The following is a 19,433-nucleotide window of genomic DNA, read 5'->3' on the forward strand; positions in this document are numbered from 1 at the left end:
TGTTCAGATCAGCACCCTCTTCTCGTCCCATCTCTCAGGCTTGCTTTGTCTGTGCCACCTCTGCTCCTGTTACATGGCAGGGCCCGGCAGAGAGGGACATGTGGCTGAGTTCTGTGACCTGGTGCCAGTCCCACACCTCTCCCAGGGCACTTTGTCAGGATGAGACCCCAATGTGCTTTGAACCCGTAAAGCGGAACAGTCTCCCCATATTACCTGAGCAATTGCAAAGCATCAGAGCCAGGATTCCCAGGGCCTCTGAGACCCAGGGGCCCCGGTGACCTGGCCAGGCCTGGGGAACAAGGAGCATCTTCAAGTCCTCCAGTTGTGTCCCTGCTCAGAGTAACCTCCTTCTGGTCACCATGGCGATGAGGGACCCTGCTCCCCTTTGTGATGTGGCAGAGTCATTGCAGCTGCTGCAAGCTGGCCCTCCAGCCCCCATCGCTCTTTGTGGGGATCGGGCCCCCTCTCTCCTTGTGGGAAGAGCCTTCATTTTTATCTGGGGCTCAGTCTCCTCAGCCCCCTCCTCTCTATAGGGATCAGTCGCTCTCAGCCTCCATCTCTCTGTGGGGATTGGGCCCTCTGTCTCTGTGGGGACCAGCCCACACTTCTCTTGGGACATGGCCTGCCTAACCCCTTTCTCTGAGGATTGCCCCGCTCCCCCACCCAGCTCCTTATGAGTGCCAGCCTCCACCCTTGCACTGTCTCTGAGGGGATAGTCCTCCCATACCTTTTTGGGGACCAGCCTCCAACCCCTGCCTCTCTTTGAGGATCAGCCTCCCTGTTGCTCTGTGGGGCTCAGGCTTCACCCCTTTCCCTCAGGGCTTTGGTGAGTGAGTGAAATGTGGGTAGAAGTATGTCCCAAAAGGCGGACGGCACATTCCATGGAGAAGGAACAGGAACACAGAGGAGACAGGCACACCTAGTGAGAGCCTGAGGCCCCAGGTTGTGCTATAGCCATTAGCGAAACCCTCAGGAAACCTCAAACTACTGGTGGAAACTTGCAGGAGGTGAAGGCTGCCTAGGTGAAACTGCAAGGGGCAGGTAAATACACAGTTCAGGAGCTGGGGTCTTGGGGAGTCTCAACCCACCTGAGCAGGGCCCAGGGAACACCAATAAACGAGGAAGGGCATGTTCAGACTCACAGGGAGGGAACCTGAGTTTCTGGGGGAGACTGTGGCCATAGAAGGAGCCCCAGAGAGACAGGTGTGGGGAGAGATGACAAATGTATATGTAGAGAGGGTTGACAAAAAGGGAAGTGGAGGTAAAGAAGGATGGCCCGATGGTTAGGGAACTAGCACAGGGCATGGGGAGCTGGTGTTAAATCCCTGCTCGGTCACACACACTGTGTGTGACCTTGGCTTGTCACTTAGACTGTGTCTATACAACACAGATTTTAGTGACAAAAGTTAGCAGGAGCAAATGCTGTCTGGTGCTGTTAAAAACCCTTCTACGTCCCCTCCCCACCCGTTTCCCCCTGACCATGAGTGCCTTTTGCTTTGGCAACAGGAGAGTGCTCCCGCCTACAAAGCAGCATCCACACTTGTGGTGACAAAACCTTTGTCATTTGGGGTTGGGGAGGGGGTGTGAAGTGCTATGAATGACAACAGTTTTGTTGATCAATTGCCAGTGTAGACACAGCCATAGGGCAGGTCTACACCAGACTTTGAAGTCGATCGTGGATGCGCAGTTCCAGCTAGGGCAACTGTGTAGCTGGAATTGATGTACCTATGACTGATTCACCTGGCTGTCTCCACTGGGTGAGAAACCCTCCCAGGCACCTCCCTTACTCCTCATGAGAATGAGTACAGGGGCCGACTGGCGACCCCTGATAGTTTAATTTCACGCATCCCCATTAGGCACATGAAATAGAACCCCAGAAGATTGACCCTGACCGTCTACCTGGCTACATGGGTAGTGTAGATGTACCCTTAGTCTCTCTGTGCTTCAGTTTCCTGGTTGTGAGATGGAGGGTATAGCATGCTTGTACCTCTCAGGTGCGTGTGCAGAAATGTGCCACAGAACATGGGCAGAAAAAGGCATGTGGATGATTAAAACCAAGGCGCATTACAGACTTCCTACAAGCTGCTTCTCCCAATAAACATGTTAGTAGTGACACAGAGTGGACACTGAAATGATTGCATGTGGTTGTCCTTGCTCAAATCTGTGCTTTTTATTCACAACATTTAAAACGTAAGGTGACATTTATTCCTTGATTTGTATCATGGCAATGACTTGTATCAGCCCAGGTCTCAAGGGCCCCATGTGCTAGGTGTTGGGGAAACACAGAACAAAATGATGGTCCGTGCCCCATAGAGCATCTTCTTCTCCCATGTACACGGACTATCGCTGCTGACAAATTGGCGAGGGTCCTGTAGAGGGTCACATGAATGAATGAAAGATTGGAAAACATGCTACAGACTCAAGGATTCTCAATGCATTTTGCTGAATGAAGAGCTGGCTGCGGGATGACTTGATGACAGTCTATTAGTATTTGTGTGTGGAACAGCTCTTGGAGAAGAGCATACTTTTCAGACTCGCAAAGGTCCAACTTACGGGTGGGGAACCTCCAGCGCACGGTCCAGATTCAGACAACCGCTTGTCAGGATCTGGCCCGTGAGGCCTGTGGCAGATGGAGGGTGAGGAGCCTGGAGCCTCATGCGCCAGATCAGGCGAGCCATGGTCCAGATCCAAATCACAGGCTCTGCTGGGGGCTAGGGCGTGGAGGGCAGGAAGTGGCTCTAGGTGCTGCTGCCACTTGCTGCTGTTCTTTCCCAGTCAAGGGAAGGTAGGAGGGGAGCTGCAGTGGCCTTTGCAGCCTGCCCCAAGGCTTCCTGCACTTTTCTGATTGGCTGGAATTCTGGCCAGTCAGAGCAGTGGAGGGCAGAGCCTGGGAACAGGAGGGAGGGGGCGCAGAGCCATATGCATCCAGGGGTGCTGCAATGGTAAGTGAACCCCTGTTCCCTAGACCCCAAGCCCCCTAACTGCTCCTGCACCCCCTCCCATCCAGACCCCCCCTCACTCCTTTTCTGTGCCCTGCTTCCCACCCTGACTCCCACCTGCACCCTGCTCCGGCCCCCTCGCACACCCCTCGTCTCCTCCTGCCCCCTCCCTCCCAGACCCCTCACCCCATACCCTCCACCCCTCCCACCCAGACCCCCACCTCTTTCCTACACCCCCTCCCACCCAGCTCCTCCCTCCCACCCCTTCCTACTCCCTCCTTCCTAGAACCCTCACCCCCACCCTGAACCCCTCCCTTCCAGACCTCACACCCCAAACCCTCCTGCACCCTTCCTCGCAGACCTCCACCCCCTCCTACATCCCTTCCCACCCAGATCCCCCACTCACAGCCTGCTCTTACACCTCACTCCTGCTCCTGCACCCTCCCTCCTGCCCAGACTCAGACCCAGACCCAAGAGCCCTGGCCCCCATACAGTTAAGGACCACAACAGTGAGGTTATTGATTTTTTATTTCACTTATCACTTGTGTGGCCCCGACATGAAAAAGTTTCCCGCCTCTGGTCTAACAGAATCCCACTTCTGGAAGTAGTAGAAAGGAAATGAGGCACACTTTTTTAACAGTGATCATCATTAACCACTGGAACAACTTTCCGAGGGTTATGGTATGTACCTATTGGATGCCGGGGGAGTGGGCAGGCGTAGCCTGCCCACGGCTACAAGGCCCCTCTCACGATGAGAGGGGACCCATTAAAAACAGCCCGGTACGGGGCACAACGAAAGAAAAACCAGGAGCGGGAGTGAGGGTCAAATGTTTAAAATGAGGGAGCCAGAGGGGGACACCGAGCAGAGGACCCCGGACAGTGCCCACCGTTCCTCAAAGGCGTCCAGGGAGTTGGTGGACGCCGCCCAGAGGAACTCTGCTCGGATTCGTGAGCGGAGGGAGGAACGGAAGTAGGCCCCACAGTTGCAGGTCACCCCCCCTGCCAGCCTCCTCTCCCTGGTTTTGTAAATGGCCATTTTGGCCGTGGCCAGGAGGAGGCTGACGAGGAGGTCCTGCGACTTTGTGGGGCCACGGATAGGGTGTGAGAGGATGAGAAGGTGTGGGGAGAAGTGCAGCCAGAACCTCAAGAGGAGGTTCTGGAGGAGCCGGAAGAGGGGCTGCAGCCTGGCGCACTCGATGTAGATGTGCGCCAGGTTCTCCCTCGTGCCGCAAAAGGTACAGGTGTCCGGGATGGGGGTGAACCGCGCCAGGTACACGCCCGTGCTCACCGCTCCGTGGAGGATTCTCCAGCTGATGTCCCCGGCAGGCCGCGGGACCAAGGTGGAGTAGAGGCCGGCCCACCGGGGCTCCCCACCCTCCGATGACGGCAAGAGGTCCCGCCATTTGTGATCGGGGCGGGACACGAGGGTGGGGAAGTGGAGCGTGTGAAGCACGAGCGCGTACAGAAGGTGTCGAGGCGCGGTTCGGAAGGGGACCGGCTGGAAAGTGTGCAGCCAGCTGAGGTGATGGGGGGGAGGGGGGCGGGCAGGATCGTGAAGCCGGGGGCCCACGAAGAGGTCCGGAGGGCTAGGAGTGGGAGGGGGGCGGGGTGCACCCTCTCGCAGGACCCGGCCGAGGTAACTGTGAGCGGTGGAGGGCAGGGCAGCCTTCACCTCCTGGAGTATGAGACAGGGGGAGCGTAGGTCGTAGTCCAGGAGGTCTCCGACCCTGGTGATTCCACCTAGGACCAGCCTCCGGCGCACCGTGCGAGACTCCGCCGCCTGCACACGAAGGTGGGGGTTGTGTAGCAGGGGCTCCGCGAGGAGGTCTTCTCCCACGGTGGCCCCTAAGGACCTGGAGGCTGCGAGCAGCCGCCAAGTGCGGAGGAGGTCCTGGTAGAAGGCCGGCAGCTCCGAGAGGCCTCGCAGACGGTCTCTGCAGGATAAATAGAGGAGCTGCCGGTCGCATCGGAGCCCTCGGTAACGGCGGAGGAAAGCGTGCGCCAGCGTGCTCCACGCCGGACTATCTGCCCTGTTGGTGTTGAGAAGCCTCTGCAGGGCCCGGAGGTGGAAGACATGGACCTGAGTGCGCGTGCAGGTCAGGCCCTGTCCCCGCTCCTCCGGGGGGAGATGGAGTACCCCTGCAGGGACCCAGTGCAGTCCTGGCCAGAAGAACTCCAGGATTAACCTCTGGAGCTGGTCCAGGAACCCGGCGGGTGGGACCAGGGTGCTGAGGCGGTGCCAGAGCATGGACAGGACTAGTTGGTTCAACACCAGCGCTCTCCCTCGGAGGGAGAGACACTGGAGTAGCCCTGTCCACCTCCGCAACCGCTCAGCGACCCTGCTCTCTAGGCCTTGCCAGTTTTCCGGCGGAGAGGGATGCGTGGCGGAGAGAAAGACGCCTAGATAGAGAAGCGGACCCGCGCTCCACCGGATGGCCTGAAGCGCGGGTGGGAGGCGGCTCGTCTGCCATCCGGTCCCGACCACCAGGCCAGAGCTCTTAAACCAGTTGACCCGGGTGGAGGAGGCTGCCGAGTAGGTAGCTTGGCAGGCCTCCAGACGCGCCAGGTCTCCCGGGTCCTGGACCACGAGGAGCACGTCGTCGGCGTACGCCGACAGGACTAGCCACAGCCCTGCCTCTGGAAGCGCCAACCCTGTCAACCTTCGCCGAAGGAGGCAGAGGAAGGGCTCGATGGCCAGAGCATACAGCTGTCCTGAGAGCGGGCAGCCTTGTCGTACTCCCCGTCTGAAGCTGACCGGAGCGGTCAGGGTCCAGTTGAGCTTGACCATGCACTCCGAGGCAGCCTACAGCACCCGGAGAAAACCGACGAAGCGAGGTCCGAAGCCGAAGGCCTGCAGGGTGCCTAGGAGATACCCGTGGTCCACCCTGTCGAACGCCTTCTCCTGGTCCAGGGACAGGAGGGCGAATGACAGGCTGTCCCTACACCCAAGCTCTAAGAGATCCCGGACCAGGGACAAATTCTGCAAGATGGTGCGGCCCGGGATGGTGTAGGTCTGGTCGGGGTGGACCACGTCCTGCAGCACGGACCCCAAGCGACGGGAGATGGCTTTGGCAATGATCTTGTAGTCCGTGCTGAGGAGCGAGATGGGACGCCAGTTCTTGAGGTCGCGGGGGTCCCCCTTCTTGGTAGCAGGCTGAGGACTGCACGCCTGCACGAGAGGGGGAGCACCCCGCTTTGCAGGGCCTCGGCCCAGACGCCGAGCAGGTCTGGGCCGAGGATGTCCCAAAACACGCGGTAAAACTCCACGGTCAGCCCGTCCATGCCCGGGGATTTATTGGTGGGCATGAGACGGAGGGCTTTCGAGAGCTCGGCCCGAGTGAGAGGAAGCTCCAGCCGGTCCCGGTCGCCCGTGCTGACCGACGGGAGTTGGTCCCAGAGCGCCCTGCGGGCATCGGCGTCGGTCGGATCCGGGGAGAAAAGGGCGGCGTAGAAGGCGCGAGCCCTCTCGCGCATCTCCACCGGATCCGTAAGAGGGGTGCCATCCTCCGCCAGGAGGCAGGGGATATGTTTTTGGGCGCCCCTCTTTTTCTCCAGGGCGTAGAAGAAGCGGGAGCCGCGGTCCATCTCCCGCAGGAGTTGGATTCGCGACCTCACCAAGGCCCCCTGTGCCCGATGGGCGTCGAGGGTCCTGAGCTCGTCCCGCTTCTCCTGGTACGTGCCGCAGAGGGATGGATCTCCGGGGCTGGCGGCTAGACGTCTCTCCAGCTCAAGGACCTCCCGTTCCAGCTGCCCTATCAACGCATCCCGCCGCCGGCTGGCCCACCGAGTATAGTCGCGGCAGAAGAGCCGCGCGCGCACCTTTCCCAGGTCCCACCACCGCCGTGCCGAGGGAAAGGCGTGCCGCTGCTCGCGCCAGGCCAGCCAGAACTCCCGGAAGGACGCCACGAAGCCCACGTCCTCCAGCAGGCTGTTGTTAAAATGCCAGAAGGCCGACCCCCGCTTCCCCGGCGAGAGGGAAGCCTTCACGGCCACCAGATGGTGGTCCGAGAAGGGGGCCGGCCGTACGCTGGAGGCGTGGGCCTGGGAGAGATGGTGCCGCGAGATGTAAATGCGGTCCAACCGGGAGTGTGCAGATTTATGGCCCACCACCCGGACGTAGGTGAAACCGGCGTCCTCGTCCAGGTGGTGGCTGCGCCAGACGTCCACCAGGGAGCGACGGTTAATGAGCTCCCTGAGGACGTCCGCAGCGGCCTGGCACTTCTCGGTCCCCGTGCGGTCCCGCTCCTTGAGGGTGCAGTTGAAATCCCCGCCAAGGACCAGGCACTCGCGAGGATCGATGGTGTCGAGGAAGGCCGCCGCCTGCCGGAAGAAGGGGGTTCTCTCCGGGCCGAGTGTCGGGGCATAGATGTTGACAAGGTGAAGAGGCAGCCCCTCCACCTGCACCCGGAGATACAGCAGGCGGCCCGGCACGACCTCGACGCTCCCCAGCACCTCGGGCTGCAGGTCTGGGGAGAACAGGGTCGCTACCCCGGCCCGCTGGGCCGAGAGATGACTAAAGTGGACCCCGTCTCCCCACTCCAGCCGCCACTTGGCTTCGGCGGCCGGAGTAGTGTGGGTCTCCTGTAGAAAGGTGACCGAGTACCCGCCCTCTCGGAGGAAGGAGAGCACTCGGCACCTGTGGAGACCCGACCCGCAGCCCCTGACGTTTAGTGTGGCAAAGATGAACGGCGCCATTTGGAGGGCTGGGAAGGATCCTCGCCAGAGGGAGCGCCGGCGGTTCCCGTGGGGCCACGCAGCAAGCCGTGAGCCACGCCAAAGGTGACGAGGGCATCTCGCCCGCCAGCGCGTGGGGTGCCGAGGTCTCGGGGTCTTGAGAACCCGTCGGCCTCGCGTTCTCTTGGGCCCCCTGGCCAGAGAAGAGGTTGGGGGAGGGACTGGGGCCTAAGTTTGGGAGGGATGAGGGCAGCGGAGGGAGAGCAGCCCCGGAAGTGCTGGGAGAGGGCAGTGCAAGAGGGGCCTCCTGAGGGGTTACGTCCTCGGGGGCAGGTATGAGTGGGCAGGGGTAAAAAGGAGGGGGAGGGATGGGGGCAGGGGAGGTAGAGATCAGTGGGGGAAGAGAGGGGTCATGGGGGGGAGGGAAAGGAGGGAGTGGGGGGGGGAGGAGGAAGGGGAGGGTTAAGAGTGGGGGGGATTGCGGGTTCTGGAGCAGGGCATTGGCCGGGAAGGGGTATGGCGGGGGTGGCAAGCAGTGAGGCCAAGGTGGGAGCAAGGGCGGAAATATGGGCCAAGAAGGTCTCCAGGAGGGGGGCTTCCTGAGGCAATGGCAGGGTAGAGGTTGAGGTGCCGGCACACTCAGCGGGAGGCGCCGGCAGGTCGGGGGAGAGGGTATCGGGGTTTTCAGTTGCAGGGACGAAGGTGGGGTGCAAGGGGAGCCCTAATTCCCCTAGGGCGTCCGGGAGCTGGCCGACCTCCGCCGGGGGGGCGTCCCTAGTTGGGGGAGGGGTTGCCCCTTGGGACAGCTCAGGGCAGAAGGAGGTGGCAAGTGAGGGATCGCTGGTGGGAGGGGTGGGAGAAAGTGGGAGGGGTGGGGGAGAGTCCGTGGGCGGCCCACAGGCCTCTAATAGCAGGTCTTCCATGTCCAGGACCACCGGGGTGAGGCCCAGGGCCTCGACCTCCTGCGAGAGGAGGGCGAGGCCGGGAGACACCTCCTCCGGGCGCTCCATTACAGCCGCCTGGGTAGCGGCCGGAGGGGTGTCAGAGGAGGGCGCGGGCACAGGGAGGGCCATCTCGGCCTCTTTTGGCTCTGGCTCCGGGGCCGAGGGGGTGTTAATCTCCTCGGCCGCCGCGGCGGCAACCTCCGTCGCCCCCGGCAGATGGTTGGTAGCCGGGGGTTCGGCGGGTGGAGCGGGGCTGGCGGATCTCTTGGGTGCCTTGCGCGGCACCTCCGCCCCGTCCTCCGGCGGGGTGGGGTGCCGGACGCGCGCCCCCCCTTTTTTCCTTTTCCCCCCCACCAATACCCAGTCCTCCGAGGAGGCGGGCTGGGCAGTAGAAGAGGAAGGGCCAGGGGACAGGGCCGACAAGGAGGGAGGGAGGGAGGGAGGAGGGGGGTGGGGCGGCGAGGGAGAGGGGCGACCCACCCTGGGGTGGGCCCTCTTTTGGTCCTGCCGCCGGCCCTGCCTCCCTCTCCTCCACGGGCCCGGCTTTTGTGCCCGCTCGGGCGCCGGCGCCCGCTTCCTCTCTCCCGGCACCATGCTGCCGGGCGCCCTCCGACGCCCGAGCGGCGATGGATCCGTCCGGGCCTAAAAGAGGAGGGGCGGTCCCAGGGCCTGTCGCGGTCGGGGCGCCGCCGGTCTCGTGGCTGATGCCCCCCGGGTCGGAGGAGGTCCCGGGCTCCTCTTCTTCGTGCCGGGCCAGGGGGCAATCCCTCCGGACATGCCCCGCAGCCCGGCACCCGAAGCACCGGGCCTCCCCCAGGGTGTAGAAGACCCGGTACTGGGCCCCTTGATGGGGCACCAGTATAGTCCCCTCCTGGGCCACCCCGCCCTGTGCTGCCGCCGGCGGCAGTTGGACTCGGGCCTGCCGGCGGAATGAGAGCACGTGCCGGAGGGCGGGGGCTTTGCAGCCTAGGGGGAGGGGACTCAGGACCGTCAAAGGCCGGCCCAGGGCGGTGAGGAAAGGCAGAAGGGCGGCGTTGGGAAGGAAGGGCGGGACGGACGAGAACACCACCCGCACGCCCAGGTCTTCCAGCGGCTCCAGGGGCACGTGCACGCCCCCAACCACCAGGCCCCTCTCCACCGCCTCCTGGGCGGCGGCTTCCGAAGCCAGGAAGAAGACGATCTTCCCGAACATCCGGGAGGCTGCCACCACGGCCGCGGACCCCACCACCCGTGCCAACGCCCGCACGTAGGTTTCCACGTGGGGCGAGGCAGCCACCAGGAGGCAGCGGACCCCGTGCCTCCTGGTGAGCGCGGGGAAGGGGCCGCGACCGTCGGGGATGGTAGTCCTGGCGGAGGCGGAAGGAGCAGGGTGCGGGGCGGCGGCCGCCACCTGGGCATACGACCTGGGGGCCGAGATGTCAGGGCCCGCAGGGGTGGTGGAGGGAGCAGGGGGAAGGGGAGAAGGGGAGGCTGCGGTGAATGCTTGGGCAGCGGGGGGGAGAGTCCCCGCCACGGGGGGTTTAGCCTTCCGGGCGGGGCTCTTGCCCTTCCTTTTCCCCTGGCCCTTCCTGCCCTTTTGGGGGGGTGGGTGCGGGGCCAGGTTGCTGGAGGACGCCGCGGCGGAGGTGGTGGGAGCCCCGGAGCCTGTGCCCGCGCCCTCAGCCGACATGGCAGCAGAGTCTTGGGTGGCCCTGGATGAGTGGGCCGCCGTTTCGGGGGTGGGTGGGGTGACAGTGGAAGATGAGGGCAGGAGGGGGTCACCGGATGACCCTCCGGCGGGTGTGGGGGTCATGGTGGCGGGTTTGTAAGATGGGGGAAGTTTGTTGGGCGCGGGGCCTTTAAGAGAGAGCGGGGGAGGGGAGGAGAGTGGAGGGGAAGGAAGGGTGGAGGCGTGGCTGCCCCTCCCCCACCGGCCGGGCTGAGGACCCAGTCAGGTGGGGGAAGGGCAGAGCGAGGGCAGTGAGGTCAGGGGAAGGTGAGACCTAAGATGGCCGCTTCTCCCAGCACAAGATGGTAAAATGGCTCCTTTTCTGCACTGGGATGTGGGGAATTGAAGTTTGTGCGTGTGTGGTGGGGGGGGGTGGGGCTCAGGCGCTTGGGTGAAGTGAAAAATAAAGGGGGGTGGGAGGGGGCGTGGGCACAGCCAACCTGGTGGAAATGGGGGGGTGGGGGTGCCCACGTGCGCCTGAGGGGGGGGCCCACAAGAGCTGCTGCAGAGCCCTCAGGAAACCAGGGGGAGAAGGAAGGGGCAGTTGGTTAGAAGGGGGCCTAGGTGGAGGAGGGGCCCCCAGCGGCGGCTGGGTGTGGGTGGGGGGGCAGTAAGGGGGGGTGGCTGCAGGGGTGGGGCAGGGGCACACCCTAACACCCCACCCCTGGCTATGCAGTCACCCCTCCGGAGCCCAGGTGGAAAGGAAGGGCTCTGCCCAAACTCACCCCTCCCAGGCCACTCCACAGGAGGAGGCCTGTGGAGGGGGCCCAACCGCCGCTTTCAGAAGCCCCTTACCTTTCCTGGGGGGTGAGGATGCAGCAGCTGCTGGATGAGGAGGTGGGCTGCTCAAGTGGGGGCAGCAGCAGTTCCCCTGCCTTTGGTTGTGTGGGGAATGGGGAGCAGGGGAACGCAATGCTGCTGAAGGCTGGGAGGAATGTGTCTCCCAGAGGTCATCTGCATGAGAATGCAAAGGGCTGCAGGTGTGATACCTTTTCAGGCAAAGCCTAATGGGAAGCAAGTAAGCCATGAGATTTTGTCTATTGTAAACATGTAGTTGTAAAATCACAATTTAAGCTGACACTTAGTGCTGGAGTTGTGAGATCTCACCAATGCTCTGGGTTGTTGTGGGGGACAGGGCAGTCACCATAGCTGCATAAGACATTGATTACACAGGGCTCCCTGGTTTAAAGCATTGTAAGGGGGTGGGGGAGCCTGCACCTGCGTGCCTGCTGAGTGCTTTGCCCCTGTCTAGGTCTTGGCCATGTAGTTGTAAGACTGGCTTGACTAATCCCCTGCCAACGTTGAAAGATAGAGAGGAATATTAAGGTGGTTGTGAAACTCTGTACTAGAGGTACCAAGAGCTGAAATTGCAGAGTGGCAGCTGAGGCCATGCAGAGCTGAAATCCCAGGGTGATCCCAAGCAGTGGGGTTGGGAGTGATGATGGTGGGTGGCTGGTAGGAGGAGCAGCGGATGATGGCAACAAGGGGAGGCTGCAGACAAGTGAACAGCTAGTATTGCCCTGGGCTATGTCTACATGTGCATGCTACATCGAAATAAGCTATTTCGATGAATAATGTCTACACGTTCTCCAGGGCTGGCAACATCGACATTCAACTTCAACGTTGGGCAGCACCACATCGAAATAGGCGCTGCGAGGGAACGTCTACACGCCAAAGTAGCACACATCGAAATAAGGGTGCCAGGAACAGCTGCAGACAGGGTCACAGGGCGGACTCAACAGCAAGCCGCTCCCTTAAAGGGCCCCTCCCAGACACAGTTGCACTAAACAACACAAGATCTACAGAGCCGACAACTGGTTGCAGACCCTGTGCATGCAGCATGGATCCCCAGCTGCCGCAGCAGCAGCCAGAAGCCCTGGGCTAAGGGCTGCTGCACACGATGACCATAGAGCCCCGCAGGGGCTGGAGGGAGAACATCTCTCAACCCCTCAGCTGATGGTCGCCATGGCGGACCCCGCTATTTCGATGTTGCGGGACACAGATCGTCTACACGTGCCCTACTTCGACGTTCAACTTCGAAGTAGGGTGCTATTCTCATCCCCTCACGGGGTTAGCGACTTCGACGTCTCGCCACCTAACGTCGATTTCAACTTCGAAATAGCGCCCAACACGTGTAGCCGTGACGGGCGCTATTTCGAAGTTGGAGCCACTACTTCGAAGTAGCGTGAACGTGTAGACGTGGCCCTGGTGATGTATCTGTGGGCTTTGGGTTTGGGACTGCACTGCAGAAGGTACACCCTGTAACTCTATTGGAGGGGTAGCCATGTTAGTCTGGATCTGTAACAGCAAAGAAGGGTCCTGTGGCACCTTATAGACTAACAGAAAAGTTTTGAGCATGAGCTTTCGTGAGCACAGACTCACCTGATGAAGTGAGTCTGTGCTCACAAAAGCTCATGCTCAAAACTATTCTGTTAGTCTATAAGGTGCCACAGGACCCTTCGTTCCTGTAACTGTGTGTGGGGTAAAGGGCCAAGAGCCCCAGCAAGAGACTTGGTTCGACTGCATATGGGGATGGTATCTAATTCTTGACCTTCTCCCCCACACCTCTCCACTCTCTGATTTGCTCACCTTGATTATCTTTTTCTGATTTGTCCTCCTTGCTTACTGTTTTTGGTTCTCTGTGCCTTAAATATTGAGTCTGTTCTGGTCTGGCTATGGTCTGAAGAAGTGGGTCTGTCCCACGAAAGCTCACCTAATAAACCATTTTGCTAGTCTGTAAAGTGCTACTTGACTGCTTTTTGTTTTGGTAAAGGGGTTGTCTCTTCTTTGTTTAGATATACTGCATCTGTCACTGTAACCTTGGGGTAGGTTATGGTCATTAAACAAGCCATTTCTATCTCAGACTCTCTGCTTGCAAGGAGGGGAGAACCGCCTTACAGGCACCCAGCATTGGGGGTGAAATTGTCCCAGGCCACTGGGTGGGGGCTCGAGCCGGTTGGTTGTATCCTTGACAGGAAAACCCCACAGGCGTTGAACCCGGCCCTTCTGGCAGGCATCTGGCATTAATAGTAGGGTTACACAAGTGGGGGCTCGTCTGGGATTTCTTTTGCTGGGTAGTACCCCTCGCAAGCACATATAGGCTACGTCTACACGTGCAGCCAACATCGAAATAGTCTATTTCGATGAATAATGTCTACACGTCCTCCAGGGCCAGCAACGTCGATGTTCAACTTTGACGTTGCTCAGCCCAACATCGAAATAGGCGCAGCGAGGGAACGTCTACACGTCAAAGTAGCACTCGTCGAAATAGGGATGCCAGGCACAGCTGCAGACAGGGTCACAGGGCGGACTCAACAGCAAGCCGCTCCCTTAAAGGGCCCCTCCCAGACACAGTTGCACTAAACAACACAAGATACACAGAGCTGACAACTGGTTGCAGACCCTGTGCCTGCAGCATAGATCCCCAGCTGCCGCAGAAGCAGCCAGAAGCCCTGGGCTAAGGGCTGCTGCCCACGGTGACCATAGGGCCCCGCAGGGGCTGGAGAGAGAGCATCTCTCAACCCCCCAGCTGATGGCCGCCATGGAGGACCCAGCAATTTCGACGTTGTGGGATGCGGATCGTCTACATGGTCCCTACTTCGACGTTGAACGTCGAAGTAGGGCACTATTCCTATCTCCTCATGAGGTTAGCGACTTCGACGTCTCGCCGCCTAACGTCGAAGTTAACTTCAAAATAGCGCCCGACGCGTGTAGACGCGACGGGCGCTATTTCGAAGTTGGTGCCGCTACTTCGAAGTAGCGTGCACGTGTAGACGCAGCTATATATATATAACATTGTAAGGCGCAGTTTTGTTGTTTCAGGATAAGTTAGAATTTATACAATGGCTGGCTGTATGCTAGAAGACTGGTGTGAGGAGTTGAGTATCGATCCTAAAATTGTCTGTTAGTTTTAGGGATACCTGAGGGTATGGAAGATGGCCCAATTGAGGCCCTTCTAACAAAAGCCATTGATTCTCTAACGAGGTGTCACATATGGGGGCGTAGATCTCAAGTAGATGACAAAGCATTTGTGGTGCTATGTGAACTGCCAGTAGCTGTGGACTCTTTGCAGATCCCAAGTGAGATAAAGATTCCCACTGGCACCTTGAAAGTTGTGATCACCAAGGCCTTTGCAACAGGCCCCGCCTCATATACAGTATTTGAGGAGAAGATGACAGCCTTAGACTTCTTGGCACAGGAAGGAAAGACTATGGCAGACGTGTCAAGTCTACTGAGTGCAGAACCATCGGCCCCTGGCCCTTCTATGGATGTATGGGCCAAAGCTTGGGGACAAACATTGGAGAAGGTCCTGCGACCTCATCATGAGTCTAGTTCATACTGTAAGTTACGCTTATTTTCTGGTGGTGCAGTCCCAATACCAGGGGAAGAAGCGTTTGAACCCTGGTTAGAACATACCACTGAAATGCTCCGGGAGTGGGCAATACCTGAAGCCGAGAAGAGAAGGCGACTGATAGAGAGTCTCCAAGGTCCCATGCTGGATGTCATTTGCACGGTGAAGCTGGGTAATCCAGAGGCTAGTGCAAATGACTGCTTAGAAGCTCTCAATCATGCTTTTGGGAGGATTGAAGATTCGGAGGAAGTTTATTGCAAGTTCCTGAATACCAGACACAGAGGGGCGAAAAGTTGTCAACCTATGTTCAGAGGTTGGAGAAACTACTGCAGAGAGTTGTCTTGCATGGAGCCATCACAGCGGAGCAAATGGATCGAACTCGAGTGTCCCAAATTGTGAGGGGAGCGCAATACCAGCACCCAAACCTATTCTACCTTCAGTTAAGAGAACGACGGGTGGCCCCACCCAGCTATTCGCGATTGATTAGAGAGATCTGAGAAGAGGAAGAAAGGCAGGCCACTAGTGAGAGTTGGGGCACTCAACCGTCCAAACATGAGATCTACGCCCCCATATGAGATCTCGTTAGAGAATCAATGGCTTTTGTTAGAAGGGCCTCAATTGGGCCATCTTCCATACCCTCAGGTATCCCTAAAACTAACAGACAATTTCTAGGATCGATACTCAACTCCTCACACCAGTCTTCTAGCATACAGCCAGCCATTGTATAAATTCTAACTTATCCTGAAACAACAGAACTGCTCCTTACAATGTTATATATATATGTGCTTGCGAGGGGTACTACCCAGTAAAAGAAATCCCGGACGAGCCCCCACTTGTGTAACCCTACTATTAATGCCAGATGCCTGCCAGAAGGGCCGGGTTCAACTCCTGTGGGGTACAGCCCTCTCACAACCCCCCACAACATTGATGGTGAACAGTGGAGAGGAGCTCGCCCAGAGAGTGCAAGACCTGATGGTGCAGGTGGACAAACTGAGGGGCGCTGTATGTTCAGCCCAGGCACCAGAGAGTGGTGAACAGCTAGCAGCAGCGGTCCATAAGACTGGGCTCAGGACCACTACTTCTACATGTCGGCCAAGTATAGGATCATTCTTCTGCTACAAATGTGGTCAGGAAGGAAACACTGCAGCAAGATGTTGAAATAGAGAAAATCCAACACTGGCGTACCAAAAGCTGAGGGTCACCTGGGAAAAGTCGAGAAATGGCTACAGGGTTTGCGGAAAGGAGCCACCCACACCCTTGCGAATTGAAGGCTCTCTTAGAAGAGACAGACCCACGGCCTTCCCACAAGGACTAATAGGGCCTAGAGCAGAAGTCAATGTGAAGATAGAAGGGGTGGAATGTACAGCCGTACTTGATACAGGATCTCAAGTGACTATCATATTCCAGTCATTCTATCAACAAAGGCTTGGGCACCTGCCTAGCCAGCCACTGGCGGATCTCGGCCTGTGTGGACTCAGCATGAATGAATACCCCTATGCGGGATATGTCATAGTGCACCTAGAGTTCCCAGAAGAAGTGGCGGGGGTAAGAGAAGAGGTAGACACAGTTGCCTTAATATGCCCTGACCCAAAGGGGATCTCTGATGTGTCGGTGCTAATAGGGACCAACTCCAGTCTCTTTAAAGTACTGGCAGAATACTGCAGACGACGGGCCGGGGACCAATACCTGAGCACCTTGATGATTCGTGCACTTTGTGCTGAAGCCTACAAGAAAATTGAGGATTCTAAACAGGAGTTGCCTGAACTACCAATGGGTGCCCTGAGGTATGCGGGCACAACTCCCATAGTAGTGCCTGCAAGGACAGAGCAAGAGGTGCTCACTAGGAGTACCTGGCTAAAGAGCAGCGGAGGGACTCTAGCTATGGTAGAGCAACCAGCTGACGGAGGCCTTCCTGAAGGAGTGCTGGTTCCCAGTGGAGTTATAGCCTTACCCACTGAAGCCCAGGAAGAGGTGACTATACTAATCGCTAATGAGACGAGTCGTGATATTGTTGTAAAGCGAGGGCAAAAGATAGCAGACCTTTTTGAGCCCGATGCAGTGGTAAAGCCCCAGTGTGGTACTCCGGCTCCAACGATAGATCCAGAAAAATTTGACTTTGGAGATTCACCACTGTCTGAGGAATGGAAGACACAGTTAAGAGAGAAGCTTTGCAAGAGAACAAAGGTATTCTCACTGCATGAGTGGGATGTGCAAAAGGGGGTGAGCATAACATCAGACTGCATGATTGTCGACCCTTTCGGGAGAGATCTAGGAAGATCGCCCTTTCTGAGATGGAAGATGTGCGACAGCATCTTCAAGAGCTGGCAGAGAATGGCATCATTACAGAGTCCCGCAGCCCATATGCTTCACCCATTGTTGTGGTCCGTAATAAGAATGGAAAAATCCGGATGTGTATTGACTACCGCACCCTAAACAGCCGTACGGTGACTGACCAGTACACTATGCCTCGGATCCAAGATACCTTAGACTGCCTGCTAGGAAGCCAGTGGTTCTCAGTTTTAGACCTTCGAAGTGGATACTATCAGATTCCTTTGGGGGCAGAAGATAAAGAGAAGACAGACTTCATCTGCCCATTACGGTTCTACCAGTTCGAACACATGCCACAAGGGATTTCTGGGGCACCAGCCACATTCCAGCGTCTTATGGAGAAAGTTGTGGGAGACATGAACCTACTGCAAGTCTTGGTTTACTTGGATGACCTGATCGTATTCAGAAGAACATTGGAGGAGCATGAAGAAAGACTTCTTAAGGTCCTCGACCGGTTGGAGGCCTATGGGTTGAAACTTTCTATTGACAAATGCCAGTTTTGTAGAACATCGGTGAAGTATGTGGGTCACATTGGCTACGTCTACACGTGAAGCCTACATCGAAATAGCTTATTTCGATGTAGCAACATCGAAAGTCTATTTCGATGAATAACGTCTACATGTCATCCAGGGCTGGCAATGTCGATGTTCAACTTCGACGTTGCGCAGCACAACATCGAAATAGGCGCTGCGAGGGAACGTCTACATGCCAAAGTAGCACACATCGAAATAGGGATGCCAGGCACAGCTGCAGACAGGGTCAGAGGGCGGACTAGCGCTGCCGGGGCAACAGCTAGCCGCTCCCTTAAAGGGCCCCTCCCAGACACACTCAGCCTGCACAGCACGCGGTCTGAGGAGCCATAGGCACACAGACCCCCGGGCGACGCAGGCATGGACCCCCAGCAGCAGCAGCAGCAGCAGCAGCAGCAGCAGCCAGAGGTCCACCCAGCCCTCCCGGCAGGAGCAGGGCTTGCCCTGATCCATGCCATGTGGGAGGCAGCTGAGCACCTCCTTGCTACACTGGAGGAGGAGCTGCCCCTGGGGCAGCAGGGCTCAACCCCCAACTCTGCAGCACCCCGCCCCCGCCCCCCGCCTCACACGCCGGCAGCTGTGGAGCTACCCCACCAGCACCGACTGGTGGGAGTGGCTGGTGCTTGAGGAGTGGGACGACGACCGCTGGCTGAGGAACTTCAGGATGAGCTGGCAGACATTTATGGAGCTGTGCCAGTGGCTCACCCCCGCACTCAGGCACCAGGACACTGCCATGTGGCGTGCCCTCCCTGTGGAGAAATGGGTTGGCATCACTGTCTGGAAGCTGGCCACTCCAGACAGCTACCGATCCGTGGGACAGCAGTATGGTGTCAGCAAGGCCACCGTCGGGGCTGTCCTCATGGAGGTAAGAGAACCCACGGGGGGAGGGGAGGGGAGGGCGGGGGAGGGCAGGGCAGGGCAGAGGAGGGCAGGGCAGGGGAGGGGAGGGGAGGGCAGGGCAGGGCAGGGCCACACACACCCTGCTCACCCCTCATTGGTGCTCTCCCGTGTGCTTTCCCTGCAGGTTGTGCGTGCCATCAACGCCATGCTCCTGCACAGGCTCGTGAGGCTGGGGGACCCAGATGCCACCATCGCTGCCTCTGCCACCCTGGGCTTCCCCAGTTGCTTTGGGGCTCTGGATGGGACTCACATCCCCATCCGCGCACCGCATCACAGTGGAGGACGCTACATCAGTCGCAAGGGCTACCATTCTGTGGTCCTCCAGGCCTTGGTGGACAGCCGGGGCCGTTTCCAGGACATTTATGTGGGCTGGCCTGGCAGCACCCACGACGCCCGGGTTTTCCAGAACTCGGGCCTGTGCCGCCGGCTGGAGGCGGGGACCTACATCCCCCAGTGGGAGATCCCTGTGGGGGACACCACCATGCCCCCTGCGTCATCGCAGATGCGGCATACCCCCTCCGGCCCTGGCTCATGCACCCATACACGGGCCAGCTCTCCGCTAGCCAGGAGCGCTTCAACCAGCGCCTGAACCACGCGCGCCAGGTGGCGGAGCGCTCATTTGGCCGCCTGAAAGGACGCTGGAGATGTCTCCTGACCCGCCTGGATGCGGGCCCCAACAACATCCCCCAGATTGTGGGTGCCTGCTGCGCCCTGCACAATTTGGTGGAGAACAAGGGGGAGGCCTTTTTCCAGGGCTGGGCTGTGGAGGCCGGCAGGGCCGACGTGCAGCCACCCGCTGCCCCCAGTCGCCAGGTGCACCCCGAGGGGACCCGGGTCCGGGAGGCCCTGCAGGCCCGCTTCGATGATGAGACCGCGGGGTGAACTCTGCCAAGCCCCCCACTGCCCACCCCTTCCTCCACAACACTCCCTGCCCCAACGCCCATGCCATGGAGCACCCAACCGCACCCGCCTCCCACTTTTCCTGGACAAATGACAGCATGCACTTGTGGCTGAACTTAAACTGCTTTTTCTTTTAGAACTTTTTTTTTTAACTATAAA

Source organism: Carettochelys insculpta, chromosome 28, assembly GCF_033958435.1.
Source record: "Carettochelys insculpta isolate YL-2023 chromosome 28, ASM3395843v1, whole genome shotgun sequence".
NCBI lineage: Eukaryota > Metazoa > Chordata > Testudines > Carettochelyidae > Carettochelys > Carettochelys insculpta.